Source organism: Myodes glareolus, chromosome 9, assembly GCF_982192425.1.
Source record: "Myodes glareolus chromosome 9, mMyoGla1.1, whole genome shotgun sequence".
NCBI classification, from domain to species: Eukaryota; Metazoa; Chordata; class Mammalia; order Rodentia; family Cricetidae; genus Myodes; species Myodes glareolus.
In genome coordinates this window covers 67,022,320-67,037,549 of record NC_142034.1, presented here as the reverse complement: position 1 = coordinate 67,037,549, position 15,230 = coordinate 67,022,320, and the positions used below count along the sequence as shown (strand labels likewise).

The window sequence follows — 15,230 nt, the reverse complement described above, 5'->3', positions numbered from 1 at the left end:
CCTCTGTAAGGAAGCTGTCTTAGAGGTTCGATTGCTGTGAAGAGACACCATGACCATGGCAACTCTTACAAAAAAAAAAACATTTAATTGGGGTAGCTTGCTTATAGTTTTGGAGGTTCAGTCCATTATCATTGCAGAGAACATGGCACAGCACAAGTAGACATGGTGCTGGCTATATCTTGATCAGAAGGCAACAGGAAATCAATTGTGACACCAGGAGTAACTTGAGCATAGGAGAACTAAAGCCCGCTCCCACAATGACACTCTTCCTCTAACAAGGTCACACCTACTCCAACATAGCCACACCACCTAACAGTGCCACACCCTTTGGGGGCCATTTCCCTTCGAAACACCACAGAAGCCCAACAAACTTATTGGTTCCTCTGGGTGAATTTTGGTGGAATCAAACTTTGGTCTGTTATGAAGACATTATGAGGAAGGGGTAGGTGTTGTTTCCATCTCTTCAGAGAGGGGAATAATCTTACAGCAGATCCCCCAACCCTCGGAAAAATACCAGAGTTAGCAAGCACTATAGTCCCAGTGCTGGGGAGGGGGAAGCAGCCAGCCTAGCCAAATAGGCAAGGTCCAGGAGAGTGAGAGAGCTTGCAAATGGGGGACATAGCTCAATGGTACAGTACTCGACTGGCATTCAATTGACTGGGTTCGATCTTCTGAATGAGGGTGGGGGTGTGGAACCCAAACAACAACAACAAAAAGAATGTCCAGCTCTCGAGGAATAACACCCACGGCTGACCTCTGCTTCTCCATCAGTGTGCCCACACCAAGTTCTTCTCCGTGTCACAATTCTTTGCCTCCTTGAAGTCAAGAAGAGCCATGAAGGAACTCAAGTCCAGAGCTCTGCAGACCACAGGGCATTCACATTTCAGAGCTCACCAAGGCGTGAACAAGGGCCACTGGAGAGTTGTCTTCCTACTGGAAAAGCCTCGGACGGACTCTCATTCAAATCGCAGCTGCACTCCCGACTATCTCCGTCACTTCAGGGGTTGAAATGACCTTTCTATGCTTCCCCTTGCTCATCCCTACAGTGGGTAGAATACTTCAACCCCATTGTGAGGAGCAAATGAGATACAGGCATTGAAGAGGCATGCGCAGGAGCCCAACAGCTGCTTTGCCGGATTCCGTTTGGGGACACGGAGGTACAGAGAAGAGAGAGACAGGCCAGGCCCTCACTGAGGATGTGCCGCAATGACAGGAGCAGGTGGCTCTTTACCCGTCCCATTCCGGTTTTTATGGCTTCTGAGGACTCCGTCCTTCTCCCTCTTGAGCTGGCACCGCGTCCTGAGCCGTCAGCATCATTTTCCACTCGGAGGCCCTCTCAGGCGCTTTCCTTCTTTATCATGGAAATTAGAAACTGGAAAGGGAAGCTGCTGAAGGCACACAGCTGGCCCTGGGCCTTTTGTTCCTAGGGCTGATGTCAGGCTGCTGGTTGCCTAACACTGAGCAACTCACGCCATTCTGTTAAGCTGCCATTTCTTCCTGTGCAGAGAGAAAATAAAAACTCAAGTTGTCTTCTCAACGTGTATCTTTGCGTGTGAGAGATGGGCATGTGTGCAGGTGCACGTGTCTGTGTGTCCGTGTACAAGCCAAAGGATAATGTAGGGTGTTGGTCCCCAGGAGCTGTCTACTTGTTTTGAGACAGGTCTTTCACCGGGACCTGGGGCTCACTGTCTGGGTTAGACTGGCTGACCAACAAGCCTCAGCGATCCCACGGTCTTCCTCTCCACAGCGCTGTGATTACAAACTTGCACCACCAGGTGGGCTTTCTGGTTGGAAACTGGAGATCAAACTCAGGTCCCTAAGTTGCACAGCAAGCACTCCCCCCACCAAGCCGGGCCCCCAGCCCTCAACCCATCTTCTAACTTCCCTTCATCAGAAGCTGTTCCCACAGGCACTGATGGGGCCCGTTAAGACGGCAGCAGCTAACAAAACTGCAGCTTTAAGGTTAAAGTCTGCATTTCAGGTGCGCGGAACTGAATTCAGAAGGTTGGGGTTTGGGTTGTAGGAGAAGGTCCGTTCCTGTCAATCACGTGGACGGGGACTTTATTCATAGCATCTGCCAGACTTCAGCTTGCTTTGTTTCCCTCAACCTATGGCTTTCTAGCACAAACTACAGCCTGCCAATCAAAGCCAAACTGGCAGCTGTTTGTGTGAGCGGAGCTTCGCTGGAGCTTAACCACATCCACTCGCTATATGCCACCAGACCTGGATTATTTCTTATTTTTGGTAATGTGGTAGAGATGGAATTTTTTGTTTATTTAGTTTATTAATGTATTTATTCATTGTTTAAAATTATGTCTATATGCTGGGCAGTGGTGACCCACGTTTTTAATCTTAGTACTCTGGAGACAAAGGCAGGTGGATCTCTGAATTCAAGGCCAACCTGATCTAGAGAGCAAGTTCCAGGGCAGCCACGGCTGTTACATAGAGAAACCCTGTCTCGGAAAAACAAAAACAACAACAACAACAAAATGATGTGTGTGTGTGTGTGTGTGTGTGTGTGTGTGTGTGTCTTTGTGTATGCATATGGCAAGTATAGATGCCTTCAGGGACCAGAAGAGGGCATCAAATTCTCTGCAGTTGTAGTTATAGGCAGCTTTGAGCTACCCAACTTGGTTGCTAAAAATCAAATCCATGTCCTCCACAAGAGAAGCAAGTACTCTTAGCCACTGAGCCATCTCCCAGCCTGTTTTATGTGTTTGTCAGTGAGTTATTCTGGCAGAACCTTGCTATGAATCCCTGGCCTAACTTGGAATTCAGAACTTATAGACATCCTCCTGCCTCTGACTCCTGAGTGCAGGAATTATACAGTCCTGTACCACCTTGGCTGGCTCACTATGTTTTAACAATGATAATTACAATACCTGATTCTGCTAAGTGCCTTCTATGCTACCTGCTGCTCAAAGGGCTTCTGGACGTGCACCTTATTTAGTGATTGTGACAATTTCCATGACACATGTTATGCCCAGATCCGTGAAGTTCCCCTAAAACCAACAAGGAGATCGAGTCCCATGTATAAAACCACAGAGCCTTTATTCTATACAAGTTTGCAAACTCAGACTCTCCATGTGTCCAATGTATTGGACGTATTAGAGAACTTCTGAGCTCAGTTAGAGTTAACTTTTTATAGTAGTAAAAGTGGGGTGAGAGATTTCTAAGGTTCAGAACCCCTGATTGGCTGATATTTATCTAAGGGTGTCCTGGTTAAAGTGTGCTAGCAGGTGATCCTATCAACAACGGTTGGAACGTTAGGAATTTTCTTTGGATGGTCTGTTCCTGGGTGGTGCCTGGGTAAGCTCAGTTTGTGGCCCTTCCTGCAACCAGGTATTGCTTTAGGGTAAACTACTGAGACTCAGGCCTCCATTAAGCTTCTCATGGCTGGGTCCTGTCCTGGCAGGTGATGATGGTTGGAAGTTAAGAACTTCCTTTGGGTGATCTGTACATATTAAGCTTATTATGGTTGGGTCCTACAACACGTACTATCATTTGAGGTCCAGCACTGCCAACTGGCACAGGGAAGATTCCTGAGCCTCAGATTAAACTTCTAGGAATTTTCACATGGAGTTTTTTTTTTGTTTGTTTGTTTGTTTTTGTTTTTTTTTTCCTGATCAGCTTGACGAGTCCTTTGAAAGCTGTTCCCAAGTTCTGTTCAACAAGACAACTCTCTTAGCAGTGACAGTGTGCTCTCTTCATGTGGTGGGGAGCATCTCGGATTTTTGTTTGTTTGTTCGTTTCCTTTAAGACAGGGTCTCATATAGTCGAGCACAGCCTCAAACCACTATTCCTCCTGCCTCCACCTACTGAGTTCAGGCATTCAGGTGTGTTCCACCGCACCCGTGTTACACAGCGAGGCAGCGAGCCCAGGCCTCCGTGCACACCAGGCAGGCTCTCGACCACCTGAGACACCCTCAGCCCCCACAAGTGTTTTGCCCACCGCTGACTGCCTTTCATAGCATTGGTTCTGTAGTTGCCTGCGACGGAGGCGAACGATCCCTGCTTTCCCTTTACGGCAGTTGCCTTTCAAAATTAATTTATTTAGGAATAAAAGATGGAATTGATGCAAGTATTAAGGAAACCAGGATAATAACAGACCATCTGGTGTGTAAGTGTGGCACAAAGCAAACAAAAGTATAGCAGAAATGCAGAGGTAGGGACCCTTGACTCCCCCCACCCCTGCATTCTCTCCCCCCCACCTCCAGCCCCTCCCATGCATATGTACCTCGGAGTTTCATGCCTTTACTTTCCTCCCAGATGTGGAGCTATTGGTCTTTTTCACTGAGCTCAGGTTCCCTCTCTTGAGTAAGGGAGTTTGTATTAAATCATTTCTAGCATTCAGTGGCATCTGGTTTGTTTCTCCAGGACTGGAATTCGCCAGATTTTCATTTAGACTTGCTCGAGCTGCCCTTTCTAACACCGTGGGGAAGGCCAAGCCAGCAGCCCCCACCCACGCCTCCCCTCCTGGCCTTCAGCCGAGACAGTGAGAGGATTCCGAGTTCTCATGGGATGTATGTCATCTGCACTTCCTGCCTTTAAATCAAACAGGACCAGGTTGGTCCAGGACATTTGCCAGGAGAAAAATAAGTTCCTTGACATTTCCTTGTTCACAGTTATTCTACTGGGGCCCTGGGAGTTCCTCTCTCGTCAGTAGACTCTGTTTGCTCATCCAGCGACAACTATGCCCAGGGGCTGGGGTGACGCTCCCAACTTAATATTACATTCCAGAGTCTTTGGATGTAGGGGTGTTAGAGAGCTGGGGTCTCACTTTTAATCAAACATCCCAGAGTCCTTGGATATAGGTGCATCAGCTCAAGTCTGGCTATTTTCTGCGGGCATGAGGCAACGTGGGGGAGGAATGCTGGGAGTTGGTGCACTCACACTCAGAGAGAGGTGTGGCTGGAGCTGCATCCGGTTTGCTGTCATCCTGGAGTCCTTAGGCAGCTGCTTTTTGAGGGAGATGAGAAGGCAGGTGGCTAGGAGAAAAAAAATATTGTTATTATTGGCCCTATGAAATGGGGCTATCAATGGGATGGGATACAATACCAAATAAAACCAGATTTTAGTCGGCAGGTGTCCTTGATCCAGAAGAGTTGGTACCAATGGTGAAGTCCCAGGAGCTGGTGCAGGTCTTTGGCATTGTCTGGGGAGCACTTTGTAGGTTGGTTTTGGCCCAGGCATCAGGAGTGACCTATAAAATATGCTTCAAAGTGGCTGGGGTTAGCAAAAGTCTCTGGAGACTGTTAGGTTTTTACCAGTCCTGATTTTTGATCGAGCAGTAGAACATTCCAGGAACCTGTAAGAGAACTGGAACAGATTTACATAGCTGAACCTCTGCAGGTACACCTGAAACCTGCTAATCCTGGACTATGAAGCCTGTGAAAGAGGCACACCTGTCTGTATTTTAACAGGAAACTTAATTAAATGTCATGGATGAAATAATAAATTCACAGTATCTTAAATTGTCAAACACCATTAGACAGATCTGGGAGGGATAAATGAGCAAAAATGAGACAGTATTTTAGCTACGCAGGCAATCCCAAATCTTCTCCTTGGTCCTTGGAGAACCCCAGTCTTAGAAGCAGTGTTTTTGTCAAGACCAGGGAAAGGTGTTAAGCCAGGGAAAGGCTTAGGCTGTTTAGGTCCTGGTAATCAGGGAGTGGGGAAGGGGAGGAATACATCTGACTTGTTTGAGGTGAATCCAAGTCGACTTCCTGGTACTTACAAGAATTCTTTGAGTTTGCAAAAAGATGTGTTTTAGACACATTAACATTTCCACTGTTTATGGTATGTATTGAAATTTGCATTGTAGAGACAGCAGTATTCATGCCAGAAATGACTGTGACAGATGTCTTTTGCACAATGAAAAGTATCTTTGAGGTTCAAAGTTAGAAAACAACCACATGGGATTTAAAATCTTGAGTTTGTGGCTATGATGACTGTGGTATAGTATGGTGTTCAGCACTCTGTCAGAGCTGGATTAATAGCTAATTAGGGTTTTATTGATTAATGTGAAAATTATCAGCACTTAAGCCTTTTCCTCAGGCCTTTATCACTGCATTTGCACATCTTAACACACCTTCTTAGACCCCGAAACATCCTCAGATCCTCACAGCTTCAGCTCTGCATCTTAAATCACCTTTTATTTACACAAAGGAATGGTAAGGAGTTACACTGAAATCTGTTCTGTGGGTCTATCTCTTTTCTGAGTCTGGTAATGAGGTAAATCGTGTCTAGCCTTGGTAGGCCTGCGAGCTGAATCTTACCAGAAGAAATGAGAACGTGAACGCAGTTGAAGCCTTGGTTGCTGCTGTTAGGCTGGCAAAGCTATCAGTCGTCAAACTGCATCAGAGACCTTGAGAAGGGTGAATTTTACCGGAGCTAATGATTCAAAATGACAGAGACTTGCTGGGTAGTGGGGAGGCACGCCTTTAATCCTAGCCTTCAGGAGGCAGAGGTAGGTGAATCCCTGTGAGTTTGAGGTCAGCCTGGTCTACAAGAGCAAATTCCAGGACAGGCTCTAAAACTACAAAGAAATGCTGTCCCAAACCAAACAAAAACAGAGACTTACTTGATGGCTGCCTGGTCAGTCACTCCCCGGAGTCCTCCATGGTCACTAAGAGCAATATTAGTCTTCTGTAAGGGCTAGGGCTAGGCCTGTCAGGCTTCACAAGATCCTATGGATTAGGAGCTTGCAGGAAGACCAGCCTACCTGTTGCTTAAGCAGTTATGAGGCAGTCGATTCCAGTGCCCCGTGGTCCCTGGTCTGAAGAGGGCCTTTGCAGCAGTTGAGGTGAAAAGTAGTTTTGCTCGGTGGCTAGTGTTTCACTTGTGAAGTAAGCTCCAGGTGAAGGTTCTTCGGTTCCCTTCCATCTTCTTTGGTGGAAACAGAGGTGGTACCAGGAGCTGACCTATCTTTCTATTACAAAAAGCCTTTCCAATTAAAGATTTTAAACGCCATATTCTCTAGCTCTCTGAGCATTTGAGGACCGTCTATCGATTATATCTGAGTTATGACTACAATGACAATAGCACAGGATCTGCCTGGAGAGCTGGATCCAAGCTGAGACGCTGTGGGGGAATGTTTTACCCAGAGTCCTCCAGCTTCACTGTAACCGGTTTTAACTTAGCAGGTCAGATTTGTGCTTGCAAAGGACAAAAAAGTAAAGAAAAATTCCCTTTTGCAATAGAAGTTTACCATTAAAACTTGACAGTAGTGAAGGCCACAGAGTATGGGAAGGAATAATCTAAGTTTAGTTTACACCTGATTTAATTTAATTTTGCTTTTTAGGTCACTCTTGTAAACAACTTACAAGAAGGACTGGGTGGCGTAAATCTCTAAGTTAGCTTTTGCTAATCTGAAATAGATCTTTATAACCTTAAATTTTTATCACTATATAGAATATATGTTAAAGCAGAGTTAAATCACAGAGTTAAATGAAGTATGTTATAACAGAGCTAACCATATATTTTATCATCATCTATAAGTATATTTAAAAAGTACATGCTAATTTAAAGTACTTGCGACTTGTTTTCTTAGTCTAGAAGGAGATACAATGAACAGAGCTCGTTAGGACTGTTTAAAGTATTTTTTCTTAGATAACAGCTACACACACGCATGCGCACACACATACACGCACACATGCGTGCACACACAGAATTAAAGTTAGCTTATATTTACACTTACAAAGTTAGACCCAAATCACATGCATGTATACACACATGTATTAAATCAAAAGTCATAAAGCGGATCTGCTGCAGGTAGAGCCTGTGGGTGGGGTCCCTGTGTGAAGTGGGTACTCAGGCAGACCCTGCCAAAAAGCGTGCCACCGCACAAACATGCCACACAAGAGTCAGGGTAACAGGGAATTAAGAGACAAAATCATAAGTGAAAGGCAAGAGACGAGGCAAAGAGCATCCTTAGTAAAGATAGCGACAAGTCATTTGACCTATCTATCTTGCCCTTAGTCAAGAGGACGGTGAAGTATCTCTTTAACCTTAAACAAAATGGCAGTGGTCATGTGGCTGCTCTTAGTAAAGATGACAAGTTAGGTCATCTGACCTGCCTTTAGTGAAGACGGTGCCTACCCACATGTTGTAACTCCTTCCATTTACCCATCCACTGGCAGAAGTTAGAAAGGTCCTGTAAAATCTTGGGATCTAAAGAGCTGTCAGGCAGTCAATCTGAGTTGTTATCTAGAGGATATTAGTACAGAGATGAGTGAGGAGAAGGCATTCCTGAGGAGTGGGTGGGCTTAGACTTTTTGGGTGGCTTGTTTCCCATGTGTGAGGAAGATGAAAGACCCCCAGAGTGGGGAGACTCTCACTCAAATCTCGGGATAACACGACACCCCCCCCCCCAGGAACTCACGAGAGACTGTCCTTGCTGCAATCACACGAGGTTTATTGACAGGACAGGAACCAGTGCACTGGGGCCGAAACTCATTTTCCACACAAGGGTAGAGAATTTGACCCCAAGTAGCTGGGAGAAGGGGTATTTAAGGGAAGAAACCATAACCCAATAACCCAAAGGGGGTAGGGAGGGCGTCATTGGAAAATTTCAAAAATACCAGTGATCATTGGAAAATTCCGAAAATACTAGTGATAATCACAAGGGGGTAACTCCCTGTTTCTCAAGATTATTCTTAAGATTATAATCTAACTTTATGGTCAGCTAGTTCCTGGAACAGAAACACTGAACTGGTTAAGCTAGATTTTTGGTTCTTCTCTCCCTGCTAGATTTCTTTGGCTCTATTCTTTCTGCTAGAGGGGTCTGAATTTATCCGGGTCTTTCATAGACAGGTCAATACTGTGGCACAAGTTGTTTTATGTATGGTTGTCAACTGAAAGAATGCAGGCGGAGAGCACGGATCTCAAAGGGCGTGAGTCTGAAAGACCGGAAGGCACAGAAGCCGAAGGGTTGAGCCCAAAGGATGCTCAGTGAAGGCAGGTTTGGGTGCTGGGCCCGAAGGAAACAGAGTCCAAGAGGGAAGGCACGAAGGCTGAAGGGCTGAGCCTGAAGGACCCTTAGATCCAAGAAACGAAGGAGCTGCTCAGTGGAGGTGGGGCCCAGGGCGCTGGGCAAAAGCCGACTGGGAGGAGGGGAGCTCATCAGTCACAGCTGATGTTGCATGGAGTATCCCAGTGTACGAATAGTTGGAAAGTGGTATGTTGGTCTGGGTCATTGAGTCCCCACATGCCTCAGGCTACCTGCCTGCAGGTAGGAGGGACCATGGGGAGAGCCTGGCAGGGTCTTGGTACCAAGATAATGATTTGGCAGAGAGTGACCTTGGCGGGTGAGAGCCCAGAAACCTCAATCAAGGCTGATGAAAGACCAATAAGCCACGCAGAGAGCTTAATTGGAGAATTTAGGAGAATTTATTGGAGGAAGAAGAAGAGGAAAGGGGAGGAGAGGAAAGGAGAGAGAAAGAGAGAGGGAGGGAGGGAGGGAAGGTGGGAGAGAGGGAGGGATGGATGAGAGGGGAAAACACCGGCTAGTATCTTCAAAAGAACAGCAGGAAGAGTGCAAGAATGGGCGGAGCTTATCTCTTAAAGGAACCTTTCACATCAGCGTGCAGACTACATAGTGACATAGCAGCCATAGGACCCTGGGCTGGCCAGGGTACTGCCTGAGTGTATCCTGCCAGGTGACAGGCCAGCATAATGCCTGAATCCTAACACCTAGGACCCAGCAGGTGCTGCAACCAGGCTGCCAATCACAGTTTAGCTCTTTAAGCTTCCACATCACTCCTGAGAAACAATAATCATCACAATTTAGTTCATTTATCTTTTTTTAAAAAAATTTACCTATTTTTATTTTATGTGCATTGGTGTTTTGCCTTGTATGTATGTCTGTGTGAGGCTGTCAGATCTTCTGGAACTGGAGTTACAGAAAGCTATGAACCGCCATGTGGGTGCTGGGTGTTGAACCAGGTCCTCTGGAAGAGCAGTCACTGCTCTTAACCACTGTGCCATCTCTTTATCTTATTATTCCTTCTCATGTTGCTCACAGCTGCTTAAATAGTGGGTCACGTCTCCATGGAGTCATGTAACTGAAGGTGAGGGTTGTGAAAATTTTAGCATAAAAATTTCTGAATATAAAATAACCAAAAATTAACTCAAAACTAAATATGTCAGGCAAAACACCTTGACATAATATAAAAATAAAGGTTAACACGCACACAATGAATTCACGTTTCTGGCAGTGCCTGGGTTCTGTGTTATATCCCGTGACTTCATCGCAGCCTTGGTGCTGAATAAACAACCCAGGTAGTCCATATCATATGCATCCCTTTAATCCCAGCACTCAGGAGATCGAGGCACTCGGATCTCTCTGAGTTCAAGGCCAGCCTGGTCTACAGATCAAGTTTCAGGACAAGCTCCAAAGCTGCACAGAGAAACCCTGTCTCGAAAAACAACAAACAAAAAGAATGCTATCTTGAAGGTGCTGGAGAGGTGAGCCAACTCAACAGTTAAGAGCACTCTCTGCTCTTTCAGAGGACCTGGGTTCAGTTCCCAGCAACCACACGACAGTTCACACCTGTCTGTTCCAGGGAATCCGACACTCTCACACAGATATACATACATGCAGGCAAAACACCAATGCCCACAAAATAAGCAAATATATCTTTTTAAAAAAGAGAAGAAAAGAATGTTGCCTCACTAACCTCAGCCCAGATCCAAGGCTGTGATATGTTTCAAATTGTAATGTCTTACTATTCATGCAAAGTTTTCAGTTCTGGTAGAAAGATAATGATCTAATCACGAAAAACAAAGACTTAGCATTTTCTATCATTCCTCAGCATGTATCAAATTACTATGTTTGGACTGTATTGTATTAAAATATTTGATTTTAAAATTGCTGTTTGGGTTGTGACTTGAGTTTCATTAAAAGATCATTAAGTGAATGCTGGCTTGGGATTAAACAGGATTCCCGACAATTTCTGAAATGGCTCCAAACACACTTCTGTCATTTGTATGTACCATGGAGTCATGTGAATCAGCCCTTCTCGGCCCTGGTGATTACAAATTAAAACACCTGCCAGCTCTGAAGACCACTGAAGACGTTCCTGCAGCATCAAACATTCAACCCAACATGAATTATATATGTAAACACAAGCCAGCACACACGTCTCATCAGTATGCAAATGAATTCTTTCTGTAAAAAATTCTGAAAAAAATATATACACACACACACACACACGCCAAAGAATTGCTTTAAAATAAATTTCTTAGGCTGGTCAATATCAAAAGGGTTTGATGTCAAGCTTGATGACAGGACCCTACATGCTGTGCCATGCATGTGTACACACACACACACACACACATACACACACAAAGCACAATAAATTTTTAATGTAAAAGAATCAAATAGGGTTCTGCACATTTCATTATTGTGAGTGATTGTCCTCTTGTGTGCCTGTTCTGTTCACCTGCACTCTTTTGATCACGTAAAAAATGTCTTGGGCATTAAGGGTCATAAGTGGGAAACGTTTAAGCCCTGGTTCATATAGAGAAGTCAAGACTCGGAAGGCTGTTAGCACTGTTAACTCCAAGGCAAGCTTAACGAGGACAAGGGGCTCATTCTCATTTTGTGGGGGAGAACGTTGAGATTCTGGGAGGTAAACTCACAGAGCTAGGTAGAGATAGAGGCGGGCTTTGAACCCAGGTCTTGGTCTCTGCAACTCTATTTCCAGTTCATCCTCTCCTGGAGCCTCAGGAGGAGAAAGACAGACAAGGAGCCTCGGCCTCCTAAGTAGTAGGGCTGTAGGTACTACTGAGGCTGGGTGATTTGTTGTTGTTGTTATGAAGACAACCTATCCCTTTGTGTTTGTTTATTTTCTGTTGTTTGTTTTTTCCAGAGCTGAGGGTTGAACTCAGGACTTTATGGATGCGAGGCAGGCTGTCTGCCGCTGAGCCCCAGCCCCAGACACCATGTCGTGGGAATCACTTCTGTGCCTCATCCTCTGCTCTCACCTCCAGAGCACAGACACGGCCCCCAACCCAACCAGGCCCTCCCTCATCCCCTAGTTTCCTGCCAAGCTCATTTCCCCTCCTAAAACTAAGCCAGGAATAAAAATATTTGACTGACTGGAGGAACTGGGGTGTGCAGGAAAGCTGGGGAGGACTTCACACAGTACCTACCGCCACATTAGTGGGGCTCCGTGAAAAGGCAGCCTTCCCTCACTCCTCTGGAATCTCCCGAGCCAGAGAAGAGAAGAAGCCGAATCTGTGAAGCTTCTGCCAGGCAGCAAGGTCCAGGAGCCCTTCAGGCACTCTCTGCTCTCACCTTTCTTTGGAGCCTGATGTCTTTTTTTATCCCGCACCAAGGGGCTTTGTGTGTGTGCTTCTCCTCATTAATTTGATCACAGAGGGCAGATCTAAGACGATTCCAATAAATGAAAGGTTCTCTAGGAGCTACCCACGTAGAAGCAGGCTCCGCTAAGCCCTCATCCGCACCTCTGAATTCATTAGCTAGGAGTCCACCGCATCACCAAAGAAGCGCGCACGTGGTCTCCACACCCTGGAGAGCCCTCTGCCCTCGGCACCAGGTCACCCTCCACAACCGCAATCGACCAGACACGAGTTGCATATACCGCTGCTTTATCATGACTCTTGCCGCCTGCCTGACAGCCTCTGCCCCCAGATTAGATTTCAGGAACTAGACTGTCGTTTTCCTCTGCCAGGAAAGACCTTTATAAACACAGGGGAGAGAGACTAGCCTTCACAGATAGCCTAACCAGAAAGCCAACCGCAACACAACAGCTCCCTTGGCTGCCTGCCATGAAGTTGCAGTGGGCCACAGCTTGTATGGGGTGGTTTTTTTTTTTCCTTTCTTTCCTTTTTTTTTTTTTAATTAAGAGTGTATGTAGGTCAAAGGTTGTGTTAATTTTCTGTTGCTGTGATAAAAACCATGACTAAGGCAACTTATAGAAGGAAGGGTTATACTGGCTTATAGTTCCAGAGGGAAAAGAGTCCATTATGGTGGGGGAGGCAGGGATGCAGGCCTGGTGTCCAAAGCTGGAAGCTGAGAGCTCACATCCTCAACTGCAAGCATGAAGCGGAGAGAGGGAGCCAGGTGCAGCAGGAGACTCTCACTCTCGAGGACCCCATCAGCTGACACACTTCCCTCAGCAAGGCTGCGTGTCCTAACCCTCCCCCAAACAGTGCCACCATCTGGGGACCAACTATTCAAATCCTGTGGGGGACATTTCTCACTCAGACCATCACAGAAGGAGGCTTTAGGCATCCCTCCTCAGTAGCCATGCACCTTGTTTTTGAGACAGCGTCTCTCACTGGCCTGGAACCCAACCTGCCTCTGGTGGATTACAGGCGGGCAGTGACCCCGGTGTCGGGATTACAGGTGGGCGGTGACCCCAGTGCCAGGGTTACAGGCGGGTGGTGACCCCAGTGCCAGGGTTACAGGCGGGCGGTGACCCCAGTGCTGGGATTACTGGTGGGCAATGGTTAATCCCCAAATTAGGACTTCAGAGTGACTTTTGGAATCTACTCTGCCCTGAGTTCCAGAGAACAGCAGCCTGAGTTTTCCCCCAGAACTGCAGGCAAAAGAACTGAACAAAAGTGTCCCCCTCCCAAATTGTCACCTTTCCTTCCCTCTTCTAACTCCCTATCTCCTGCAGTCTCTCAGAAGTCCTGTCATAACTGCCACAGGCAGGGGCATGACAATTGTAATTACCTCTTGGTGGAATTCCTGGAGGAAAAAAAGCTGCAGCTCTGTTAAAGGCTCCACACGGCTGACTGACCAACTGACTGACCAGGGCATCTGTGACTGTGGAGAGTTGGAATGTTGCAGATTCAGGGACAGATTCTCTTGGGCTGTGTTTAATTTTTTGTTTCTGTTTATATAACTTTTTAAAATTTATTTTTAAATTATATGTGCTTTTTGTGGGAGTTTGTATTCACGGGTGCAGTGCCACAGAGTTCAGAGATCTGGAGCCTCCGGAGCTAGAGCTGCAGGAGGTTGTGAGCCACTCAAGGTGGACGCTGGGAACCACACTCCAGGCCTCCACAACAGCAGAGCAGACTCCTAACAGCCACACCACCTCTCCAGCCCATTTAGACTCTTGGAAGCCATCTTCAATCATGTTTTAAAATAGACCCTTACCTTCCACCAAGTCCAAGCCTAAGGACGTCTGCAGATGGCATCTGAGGCCTACAGCAGAGGCCTCACTGCTTTGCTAAACCCCTGTTCCCAATGCCTCCGCCGATGCTTTTTGAAGTCCCTTCATTTGTGACTTCCTTTGTTCTTACTCAAACCAAGTTGTCCACAGCCATGACTGGTTGGAGGAGCAACACCCCACAGGTTAACACCAGCATCCAACCTTCTGTCTGAGTGGTGATGTGACATTTCCTTGTCGCTATGGAGACCAAACACCTGACAAGAGGGGGGGAGATTTGGGCTCATGATTTAAACATAAGAGTCTGTCATAGCAGGAGAGGCATGGTGGCAGGAGTAAGAGACAGCTGGTCATATTCAGTTTGCTATCAGGAAGTAGCAAGTAGACTTCTAAGAAGGCCAAACCTACTCCAACAAAGCCACACCACCTAATAGCGCCACTCCCTTTGGGGGTCATTTTCCTTCAAACCACCGCAGAGACCCAATAAAGTTATTGGTTCCTTATGGGGACAGCTTATGAAATCTCAAGGCACACCTCCAGTGACTCACTTCCTCCTAAAGGCTCTACTTCCTAAAGGTTCCACAGCCTTTCAAAGCCATGGCACTAGCTGGAGACTGAGCACGCAAACACACGAAGCTAGGGGGATATTTTACATTCGGATCAACACGTGCTATCAAGGAGGCAAACATTTGCGATCCAGAGAACAGGAGCCACCTGGCCAAGTGCTGTGAGCTCACACTGCCATTGGGAACAGTCATCTAATAATGCGTCAGGACCGGGGATGGATCCTTATGTCCCCAACTCCTGGTGGTCTCTGAAGCTTGGTAAAGAACTCAGGTCCTGTGTGCATGGGAGCATGCGCGTGTGTCCAAGTGTCCCTGGGTGCCAGTTTAAGGAGTCATCTGATTTATTTCCCGCTGCTGAGTGCAAACATCACCTAAGTTGACAGCAGTCAAGCCCAGCATGTCTCCCAGAGCCAGGTGACCCCTCCATCCTGGAGTTCTGTCCAGGGTCAGGCATGCTTCAGCACGATTCTGTGCTTTTCCACAATGGGTCCTAGAAAATGGGAAGGGGCACCTA

General features: G+C 46.6%; 1 long non-coding RNA gene across 1 annotated transcript; it reads right to left on the bottom strand.

Annotated features, from left to right (window-relative positions):
• Positions 1-80: 80 nt before the first annotated feature.
• LOC125402796 (uncharacterized) lies at positions 81-12,615 on the bottom strand. Its single transcript, XR_015738869.1, has 3 exons — positions 12,157-12,615; positions 4,894-6,888; positions 81-1,497 (listed from the first exon to the last, which is right to left on the bottom strand). It is a non-coding gene; the product is annotated as an uncharacterized LOC125402796 (long non-coding RNA).
• Between the last annotated feature and the right edge of the window lie 2,615 nt (positions 12,616-15,230).